The following is an 8915-nucleotide window of genomic DNA, read 5'->3' as shown; positions in this document are numbered from 1 at the left end:
AAGGTCCGCGCCCAGCCCGGCCTCGACAGCCGCCCCCCTCCCGGGACCCACTCAGACACCCCCCACCCCACTCACATCCCGGGCAGCTCGGTTCCCACTCACCCTCACGCGCCCTGTGCCTGCGTCTGGAGCCCCCTGCTCTCGGGGACGACCCGTCTATGCGGACACAGACCCAGACTCTGTCGCCGAGAAGGGGGGCATGGTGTGCTCAGGGCGGGGAAGGGGCAGCACAGGCGTGATGGCCCATAACTGAGCAGTCCTCGAAGGCTTCCTGCCAGTGGTGACCTAGCTGAGAGGGACTGGGGCGGGGGTGGGGTGGGGTAGGGGGGAGACTTAGGGGGAAGCGGGAGGAGGGACGGTGGCGACCCGCACATTCTGGGTTTAGGGAGGTGAGTCTGTGTGCTTACAGGGGCCGGCAGCAGGATCTTGTAGGCCATGCAGAAGCTGGTTAGACTTCACTTCAGGGAAATGGGGAGCCACTGAAGACTCTGGAGTGGCGCAGTGACGTGGTCAGAGTTGGGCTTCAGAAAGAGCCCTCTCTACTTCACTTTGCTGTACAGTAGAAAGTAACACAATGTTGTAAAACAACTATACGCCAATTAAAAAAAAAAAAGAGCCCCCTGACTTCTATGTGGAGGAAGACAGAGGCAGGGACACTGGTGAGGAGGCTGCTGGAATAATCCTGGCTGGTCCAGTGAGGCGGACACTGGGCACTGGAAGGAAGGGTCAAATGTGAGAGGAGTAAAGAAGGTGGGATAGGCAGGATTTGGCTGTGGGGGTGAAGCACCTAGAAAGAGGGAAGTATCGAGGACAGGGCCCAAGCTTCTGACCGGGCAGTGGGGAGGTGGTGGTCCAGAAGGGGGATGGTCAGATGCACCGTGTTGCACACTGCTGTGGGCTTCCACGTATCCAGCAGGCAAGTGAGAGTTCTGAGCTAGAGATTAGGGGCCCATGGTGTACAGATGGTGACTGATGCCATGGGAGTGATGCTCAGGGAAGGAGTGCTCAGGCCACGACAAAGGACCATTAACGTTCAAAAGACCTGTAGAGGGGGCTTCCCTGGTGGCGCAGTGGTTGAGAATCCGCCTGACGATGCAGGGGACACGGGTTTGTGCCTCTGTCCGGGAAGATCCCACGTGCCGTGGAGCGGCTGGGCCCGTGAGCCATGGCCGCTGAGCCTGTGCGTCCGGAGCCTGTGCTCCGCAATGGGAGAGGCCGTACCACAAAAAAAAAAAAAAAAAAAAAAAAAAAAAAAAGACCTGTAGAGGTAGAGAGGTCAGCAAAGGAGACCTAGAAGGTGGGGCTGGGAGGTGGGGGGAAACCAAGAGAGCAGTAACTCAGAAAACAAAGACAGGGTGTTTCTAGAAGGCCAGGGAGGCCCCCAGGATCAAGATGTCACAGTCTGGGACTGGCAATTAGGGGCTGGTCATAGGGGTGGAGGGCAGGGGCAGGGGCAGGGGTCAGGCTGCAGAGGCCAAAGGAGCAGCCACAGGGGAGAAAGTGGAGGCAGCAAGTGCAGTAGGGGAGTTTGGAAGGGGGTTTGGGGTGAGGGTGTGTGTGTGTGTGTGTGTGTGTGTGTGTGTGTGTGTGTGTGTGTGTGTGTGTCTGGTCTAAGTGGGAAAGACCCGAGTTTGGAAGGGGGTTTGGAGTGAGGGTGTGTGTGTGTGTGTGTGTGTGTGTGTGTCTGGTCTAAGTGGGAAAGACCCGAGTTTGGAAGGGGGTTTGGGGTGAGGGTGTGTGTGTGTGTGTGTGTGTGTGTGTGTGTGTGTGTGTGTGTGTCTGGTCTAAGTGGGAAAGACCCGAGTTTGGAAGGGGGTTTGGGGTGAGGGTGTGTGTGTGTGTGTGTGTGTGTGTGTGTGTGTGTGTCTGGTCTAAGTGGGAAATACCCTCCACAGGTCCAGAAAAAGAGCAGGGAGGGCCCATGGCTGTCTGTCTTTGGGTCTGGGCCCACCTCCATGGCCCCCTCACCCTCCTACTGCCTGCCCTCCGAAGGCCTCCCACTTTGCTGTCCCCCTGCCAAGGTACACACCAGCCCTGCCACTCCTCGATGGGGCCTCCCATCCTCACCCACCTCCAGAGTCTGGGCCCACTCCCATCCTAGCCCTCAGATTGGGGAGATTGCAAAGGGTCTTTGGGTCTGGCCTCCTGGCCTGAGCTGCTCAGAGGGACAGCAGGGGAGCCAGGCTGGGGCACTGTCCGAGGAAGGGTAGGGGGCCTGGTTGGCAGGGTAACTAAGAGGACACTGGCTGGGGTGGAGAGCTGTGGCCCTCCCCCAGAGCTGGTGTGAAAACCAGGCCCTTGATGGGGATCAGATGGGGGTGAGCGTTCAGGGAGAGGGTGGGAGCTAAGCAGCAGGGACTCTGCAGTTAGGCTGCCTGGGTTCAAGTCCAAGAGCCACCACTCACCAGCTGCGTGTCTTGAGCAAGTTACCTAACCTCTGGAGCCTCAGTTTCCTCATCTGAAAAGCTCTCACAGGCTTGTTGTGAAGATTAAATCCATTAATCCACGTCGAGCTCTTAGCTCTGAGTGTGAGCTGTTCTTGGGGTGGGGAGCTCAGTGAAGGGGGCGCTGGTGAAGCAAGCAGGCAAGTGAGGGGGTGCACTGTGCCCGGGAAGGGGCTCCCATGGGCTCCGCGCACACAGTTGCTGCAACACATAACTCAGTCCCTGACGCGATCCCACCCCTGATTCTCCTGACTCACCCTTTAAACTTTCCTGAGGCCCCCCTGCCTGGTTCTATGTGGCACACATGTCCCCAGCCCCTCTCTTCTCCCCGTGCTGAATGCCCTGCAGGGAGGGAGGGCTCCAGCTCCTTCTCCTTTCAACCGGCCCTAGGATGCCAAGTCTGGCCCTGTCCTGTTGCCCTGTGGCTCCTGGTGTTCACTGGACCCCCAAGGTGAGCCTCAGCTACCCATCCCCCAACAGAGGCTGAAACAGTCTTGTCATGACTCTGTCACAGCTGCCTCCTGTTCTACCAGCTCTTTACACAGCAAACCTCAAGACAGGAAATGAGTGTCTGGGTGCCAGAGGTTGCAGACTTTCCAGCCAAGGCTCACCTTTAGGCTAGGCCAGGCCAGACTCCCAGCCCGGTTCCCCATGCCACCTGCCAGCGCTTCCATCATTGGTCTGTCTCTGCTAGTGCCTAGATATCAGTGGGTTGGCTCTGCCTGTGGTCCCCTGCTGTGTGGCCTTGAACAAGTTGCTGCCCCTCTCTGGGCTTTATTTTCCTCAGCCACAAGAATCAGAAGCTGGCCAGAGAGGATTCAAGGACTGTTCTAGGCCTGAGCAGGGGTATGAAATGGGGTGGCTGGTTAAACTGAACCAGACGAGGCATGTAACCTGCTTAGCACAGCCCCTGGCAGAGCCGATGCTGGCACCCGCCTGGTGGTTCAGAGCACAGGCTGAGAAGTCAAGTAGACCTGGATTTGGATCGCAGTTCTGCCTCTCTGTGACTGTGGGCAAGTGACCTCATTTCTCCAGACCTCAAATTCTCCTCCTCTTTAAAAGGGGGATAGGGCTTCCCTGGTGGTGCAGTGGTTGAGAGTCCGCCTGCCGATGCAGGGGACGCAGGTTCGTGCCCCGGTCCGGGAGGATCCCACATGCCACGGAGCGGCTGGGCCCGTGAGCCATGGCCGCTGGGCCTGCGCATCCGGAGCCTGTGCTCCGCGGCAGGAGAGGCCACAACAGTGAGAGGCCCGCGTACCGCAAAAAAACAAAAAAAAAGGGGGATAATGATAGTCCCTAATGGTAACAGCTAATCCTTGCAGGGCTCTTACTCCATGCTAGGCACTATTGTGAGCACTTCTCATGGATTAGTTCATTTCATCCTCACACCAACCCTTTGAGATTGGTATGAGAATTGTCCCCACTTTGTAGATGAGAAAACTGAGGCACAGATGGGTTAACTGACTCAGCCATGGTCACATAGCTAGGAACTGGATGAGCTGGGAATCTACTCCAAGCAGGCTGGCTCCCCAGTCTTCCCCTTTCCCACCATGCTATAGAGCCTCCTAGAAACAGTGAATATAAAGGTTTAATCCAAGCCTGGCACATAGTAATGACTCAGTAAATGTTAGCAATTGTTATTACTGTTACCATGATTCTCCCATTCCTTCTAAATTTCTCTCTTGATCTGTCAATGAGAAAACTCTGGGCTCCAACCACCCTAGGTTGGAGCCTGGGGAGGGTCTGGCTGGAACCTTCCTCTTGCCACCCCTTCCATCTGTCTGGCAAGCTGATGGGAGAGAGGGATGTTTGCACAGATGTGTGCCTGGGGTGTACAAATAGTCTGGGGAGGGGGCGTGGTGTTGGTAAACTGCTGCTCCACCAGGGCCTTGGTGATTCTGCACACCCCCATGCCCACCCCTGACTTTCCATATCTGCTTGGGGACTACAGACTCTTGGTTCTACAATTCCTGGAAAGTCCTTCCCTTTGTCTAGCCCTCCTTCTTTCTTTTCAGTTGCCACAGGCCTCTCTTACAGAACTAGGGAAATGAAGACTCCTCCCACAGGCCCCACCGTTCTCCTCACTTCTACCCCAGGGGATCTCTCAGCCCCATCCTCAAAAATCCCAGTAATGCTGTGGAGATTAAAGTTACCTTAAATATTCTAATCTTATAACAATTTTGCTTCAATCAATGTCTAAATGTGACCACATGTGCCCAGACCACCCAGTGGCCTGCTTGGTGGTTTGTGGGGGTGGTGAGCTCCTAGAGGGATGGAGGGCAGAGGACTGCTTTCAGGCCTGGCCTGGCTCAGGAGCGGCTCCTTGGGGGAAAGGTCTGCAGGTCACTGAGTCCCTCCCTGGCCTGCTCACACTGAGCAATCCTTCCCCTTCCTCACCTTCCCTCAGATAGCCTGGGAAACACGGCAGGCCTGGGTGGAGCCTCCTTATACTCCCTCCTGAACAGATGGGCTGGGGGAAAGCTGGGGGCTGATAATGCTCAAAGGCAAGGGGAGGCCGGGGCTGGCTTCATGGGCCTGTAGCTCGGAAGGGCTTAGTTTTACGCTCTCGTGGGTCATCTTGAAATTCATAATAATTTTTGAATCAGGGGCTCTGCATTTTCATTTTGCACTGAGCCCGATAAAATATGTAGCTGGGGGAATTCTCTGGTGGCGCAGTGGAAAAGACTCCACACTCCCAATGCAGGGGGCCTAGGTTCGATCCCTGGTCAGGGAACTAGATCCCACGTGCATGCCTCAACTAAGAGTTCGTATGCTACAACTAAGAGTTCATATGCCACAACTAAGAAGCCCTGGAGCCGCAACTAAGGAGCCCTGGAGCCACAACTAAGGAGCCTGCCTTTCACAACTAAGATCTGGTGCAACCAAATAAATAAATAGATACATATTTTTTTAAAATATGTAGCTGGTTCCAGTGGAAGCCCACACTGCCCACTCAACCCTCTCCCTATGGGCCCTCCTCACTCCATTCTTACACTCAACCAACAGTGAATAAAAATTTATTGAGCACCTGCTTTATGCTGAAAGTAGTGCTAGATGCTTGGGGATATGGCAATGAACAATAGAGGCACGACCGTGATTTCTCAAAATCTCCATCTGCACACACTCAGACACTGACATATCCACGAACAGCAATTTTGCAAGACAATTCCCCTAATGTGTTCATCGTAACTGCCAGTTAGGGAACACGCAGCCTATGACAGGAAATATACATATTTCATTTTGTTTTATCCTCGAAACAGTCAGCAAAGTAGGCATTATGATCCCCATTTTCCAGATGAAAAAACTGAGGCTCAGAGTTCAAATTCTTTGTCCAGAGTCACGTAACTATTAAGTTACGTACAGAGCTGGGACTTGCCCTTGACTCTTATTTTCAACCTCTCCTCTCCTCCCCACCACCACACATGGCTTCAGCTGCTTCCCCATAGATAGAAGCTCCCAGCATCTCCATGTCCCCAGCCCCCAGCTCAGGGCTACATTTCCATTAACTGAAAGAACTCACATACAGACACACTCCCCAAGGAATACAAGGCAACAGTCACCCACTGAAATACACATACATATGCAACACAGAATGTACTGGATAAGAGCTTGGTGTCCAATACTGGACTATTTTGGTTCAAGTCCTAAGTCTATTGATACTATGCGTTAGCTGTGTACCTCAGTTTTCTTATCTGCAGAATAGGAATAGTGATAGGGTTGTTGTGAGTGCTAAACGAGAAATCCAGGTGAAGGGCTTAGACTCGCACTGGCACATAGTCACTCTGCACTAAATATTAGCTGTTGCTATGAATAACATTTGTCCGCACTCACTCACACATGCCGTCATGCTCATCACACCATCTTCCCAGCCCTCCTCTAGCCTGGCTCAGTCCTAGATGCCCTTATGGCTAACAGTCCAGGCTCCCAGAGCCCGGAGGGTGGGGGGGTGAGGGTGCTGCCTCTCACCAGCTCTGGGTACACCAGAGAATGCTTCCTGGAGGAGGCCTCTAGACAAGCAGGTTAGGTGAGCCAGACTGAGCTAGGAGGGTTCTGCCCTGTGCCTCGGCTCCCTCCATTATTCCGTACTACACCCAAGCCCTCAACTCGACTGCAGCGCCCTCCCCCCACCCCCTTCCCCACAGTAGAAACTTTCCTCTCCTGCCGCCAGAGCGTAAATTGCCCCCAGGAATGCGCTGCATCCCACAGCTCCCCTGGCAGTGGCCAGCAGCCGTCCTGGGGTCAGGCCTGGCCCTACATCAAAGGCTGGGGATTGGTTAACAGCGAGGCTCCTCGCCTGCCGCCACCCTCCCCTCCCCTCCCACCAGCCCTCTGGCTTCCAGGGAACAGCACATGGTAGCACTTAAGCTCCGGGAGGGAGAACGGGAGGATGCTTTTCCTGCACCCACCACCCCCAGCCATTCACAATGAACTGCTTGTTAGGAGACTGTTTTAACTTTACTTAGTGCAATTTCTGCTCCCGGGCCTCTCTTGCCACCTCCTTCGCAGACCTGGATGCCCAGTACAAACGTAAGGCCAGCCAATCCACCAGAGAAAGGTGTAACCTGAATATGGAAATGTCACTGGTGCGAGTCCGGGGCAGGAACAGGACTCTCTTACATCAGGCTGGTGCTCTGGTCTCGACTCAGGAAGTAAGGGGGGGTTGGTTAGGCAAGGGCTCAGAGCTAGCTCGTCCAACTCAGGAGGCCAGCATGAGAGTTTGGGGTGTGAATGGAAGCCAGTGACTTCTTAGCCGACATGTTCTTTCCCGCGCCCTGGGTTCAGTAGGCAGGGCCTTAGCCAGGCAGCCATGTGAGCTTTGTTCTCAGGTCCCATGGTTGTGACTAAAGAAAAGGGGCACTTTCAGGCTCTAACCAGCATCTGAGATTTACTCCATCAGGTGCATCTTCTGGCAAATTCTGAAAACCAGGGATCCAATAGTAACTCTGAGACAGTATAGTGGTGGTCTGGAGACCCCTGGTGGCCAAAGGCTGTAGAGCAAGGCCTTTCCTTAGAGCTCTGCCCAGGCAGCGCCAAGTCCAAAGGCCACCAGCATGGACGACTCCAGCCACCTAGGCTCTTTGGGAACCCCCCCACCCCGCCACCCCGGTTAGTCAGGCATAACCCTGACTGGCTGGTTCCCCCCATGGCTGGCTCCCATACAGCCAGGCAAACCTGCCCCATCCTGCTGGCTGTGCCAGTACATCATGAACGGGGAACAGCCTAGCCTGGGGGTTGCGGGGTGTGGTGTCCCAGCCTCAGTCACAGTAAAGCAAAGGGATATGTAATCTACAGCTAATTAACTTCAGGGGTGGGGGACCAGCTGTTGGGTAGCTGGGCCTTGTATGTTTGGCTCATCTGGGGAGAGGATGAGGTGATGTTCCCAATAGCTCACAGCCCTCAGCCCTTTCCCTTCCCTTAGCCCCTGGGTGCACATCACACAATTGTGGGGTTGTCACCACGAGAACTCACCAAGGGGGCTTTGTTTCCACAGCTTGCCAACTCTGTAACGTTGCCCAAGTTAAATTCTGGGAAAGGAAATATCCAAAACCTCATGCCATACCAACAGCTGCTGGGAAGTTGGTTGTGGTCTGGGAGGAGAAGAAGGGCAAGGGCCCCCCTGGAGAAGGAAAGGGTGGTGCAGCTCACTTTTCTTGGCAGGGTCCAGACACCACTCAACGTTTTCCACATCTGGGGCCCAGTCTTCATTTCCTTAATCTCTCCTTCATTCACTCAAACTCTGGTGTGACTGGACCCAGCATTGATGGGCGCTGAGGATACAGTGGACCAAAATGGGATGCCTGCCCTGGGGCCCCCAATTGTACTTGGAGGGGGAGGTAAAGAGGCTCAGAGAAGGATGGGATCCCTATACTCGGGGACACAAAAGTGATCTTTCCCCTCCTCAGAGGCTTAACCCAGCTGGAAGAGGCAGGCCGTGTGCTCTGGTGCCCCAGGACCCAGCTTGTCCTAACCTTTAGGACCAAGACACACTTCAAGCACAATGCTCCCCTCATCTCAGCCTGCCTACTAACCTCGGGGAAGGCCTGGGGCTCTGTTTCACCCCAACAGCCTGAGACCTCAAGGCCCTAGGCCATCCCCAAGAACAGTGCTACCAAATATGGCCTGACGACCTCTGATCACTCCCTTTAAAAGCTATCCTAAGCTCTGTGACACTGAGAGGGAGCCGCAGGCCTGCTCCCCCACCCTCCCACAGTGCGAACCAGGCATCACGGTTAAGAACACGGGCTTTGGAGTTTGGCTGGGGCTTTGAACCCTAGCTTTTCCACTTACTAGCTGTATGACCTTGGGCAACTTGGGCCCTCCTCCTAAAAATGGAATTATTGTGAATTAGATGATACATACAAAGTGCTCGGTACAGTGATGACACATGGTAAGCACTCAATAAATGGCACCCTAATACCAAGGTTTACATGGTCTTTCTAGCCAAATCCTCCAACTTGGTGGCCAAGGGCC

The sequence above is a fragment of the Kogia breviceps genome, chromosome 1 (genome assembly GCF_026419965.1).
Source record: "Kogia breviceps isolate mKogBre1 chromosome 1, mKogBre1 haplotype 1, whole genome shotgun sequence".
Classification (NCBI taxonomy): Eukaryota; Metazoa; Chordata; class Mammalia; order Artiodactyla; family Physeteridae; genus Kogia; species Kogia breviceps.
This window is presented reverse-complemented; position numbering follows the sequence as displayed.